The following is a 2,497-nucleotide window of genomic DNA, read 5'->3' as shown; positions in this document are numbered from 1 at the left end:
AGCCATCTTGAATTTAGTTACGATAAGTCGAGCGACGAGTAAGAATGAACAGGTATGATAAGGGATCAGATTCCAAAAATAATTCAGTGGAAATGCATGGATTCCAGTTTCTTCCAATAGCAGCAACTGGAATCCATTCATCCGTGTTTGTTTATGAGTTTTGTGTAAATCATGTGCAATGTGTGTGTTGTGGGTGTGTTTGTGTTTTGTGTCTGGTTTCACATCTTGTGGCTCATCTCCAAAAAACAATCAACAAAAAAAATAAAACAAACAGTTGCATTGCATACCACATCACATCACACCACGCCACACCACAATTCAGGGCTGCATACCAATGTTATCAAGCAACACACACACACACACACACACACACACACACACAAAAGGTCACACACTTAGAGCAAAGAAAATAAACATTGAGTCAGCCTGGTAAAGAGTTCACTGTCCAATCAGTGAAGGGGAGGGTGGGTAAGATAAAGGGGAAAACACTCTTTGGCAATCGCACACTCACACCCTGGAGTCAGTTACCAGGCTGCCCTGATAAGCACACAGAAGGAAGAGTTCTCTACTCACACCTGTGTGTTTCTGTGTGTGTGTGTGTGTGTGTGTGTGTGTGTGTGTGTATGTGTATGCCTGTGTGTGTGTACATGTGTATTGTGTATGCCTGTGTGTGTGTGTCTTTCTGTGTGTGTACATGTGTATGTGTCAAGCCTGTGTGTGTGTGTGTGTACATGTGTATGCCTGTGTGTGTGTACATGTGTATTGTGTATGCCTGTGTGTGTGTGTCTTTCTGTGTGTGTACATGTGTATGTGTCAAGCCTGTGTGTGTGTGTGTGTACATGTGTATGCCTGTGTGTGTGTACATGTGTTTGTGTCTCCCTGCGTGCATGTGAGTCTCTTTGACTGTGTGTGTGTGTGATGTGACGTGAGAGAGAGAGAGAGAGAGAGAGAGAGAGAGAGAGAAAGAGAGTTTGAGGTGTCTGTGTGTGTGTGTGTGTTCTGGGGGGACAGAAGCAAGTGTGACTGCTGGTCGGCCAGTCGGTCAGAGCAGGGTTTGATGACCCCAGTCTGAGCTGCCTTATCAAGCCCATGTGGAAATGTCATCGGCTGCTGCCGCATATTCTCAGAAGAGGCTATCTGGAGGACAGAGGTGGACTTTCCAGGAAGTGGCCAAAGTCTCACGTATGCAGTAAGAAGAGAGGGGTCAATGGTTACTCTGATAAGGGCAACGTGACAAAACCACAAGAAAGCATGATAAACACTGCAGAATTGTATTAAAAAGGTGCTATAAACTCTGGCTGTTAAGTTGTGTTAAATTCAGCGGAAGCCAAAAAGTAAACGGAACATTCCGGAATGGTCACTGACTCGTTTTAGGCCTTCACTTCCTGTAGGCTTGAGCTTTTACTTCTGCACTTACCCTTGTGTATGAGGTTGGACTTCTGTCTTATGTCCCCAATTGGCACCCAAACAAATGCTGTGTTCCTATTTTTTTATTGACGGGGTGAAATCCTGTGCTGTGTGACACAGGTCTGTTTTTTGATGAATGGGAGAGTGACCTCACGGCCAGGTCAGCTACCGGTCTGACCTCTTCATGTGGCGACTGCAGCGTAATCAGGCCCGCAGCAGGCACCTGATCTCTGGTCAGTGGAGCTGGGGAGTCAAAGGGGTGGGGGGTGGGGGGCAAGATCGATTGCTTCCAAGTGCATGGTGTGTGCGTGTGTGTGAGTGTGTTTGAGTGTGTGTGTGTGTGGGGGTGGGAGCAGGAGATAGTGGAGAGTGGAGAGATTATTTGTGGGGAGAAGTGTTGTCACCGTTGTTGTGCACAGTCAGCACTCTGTGACCCAGAGGTCTGCTCCATACTGGCAGAGAGAGAGAGAGAGAGAGCAAGGTGAGAGAGGCAAAGGACAAGAGCAAAATTCAGAGTTAGGGTGAGAGATAGAGAGAAAGAAAAGGAGACATAAAGAGCAAGAGGGAGAGAAGTTTAGAGAATGAGAGTGTGACAGAAGGAGAGAGAGAGAGAAGAGCTAGACTGATGGGCATGAGAGAGCATGAGCGCTTGCAGTAAGGGGGGTGTTTGCAGAAACTGTAGCCTTGCCTCCATGACACAACCCAGAGGTCTGCTCCATACTGGCAGAGAGAGAGAGAGAGAGAGAGAAGAGCTAGACTGATGGGCATGAGAGAGCATGAGCGCTTGCAGTAAGGGGGGTGTTCACATGAACTTCAGTATCCCGGTTATTATGCTCATCCCGGTTTGGATCTTACTCGGGATACGGTGTTTACATGATCACAGAGAAACCTGGATAGTCATATTCCTGTTTACATGATCAGGACTTGTATCCAGGTTACCAACAATAAAGGTCTACTGGCACAGTCTCAAGCCTTAGCGTATAAAGTTACTTTGCATGTTAGCAGATAGGCTATCGTAAAAGCCCCTTTCGACAATTCTAAAACAACACATTTTTTTAATACTTCAAAATAACATTTGATCAATGAACCA

This window comes from Alosa sapidissima, chromosome 9 (assembly GCF_018492685.1).
Source record: "Alosa sapidissima isolate fAloSap1 chromosome 9, fAloSap1.pri, whole genome shotgun sequence".
In the NCBI taxonomy this organism is placed as follows: Eukaryota; Metazoa; Chordata; class Actinopteri; order Clupeiformes; family Clupeidae; genus Alosa; species Alosa sapidissima.
The sequence above is the reverse complement of the archived record's forward strand: the minus strand, read 5'-3'. Positions refer to the sequence as shown.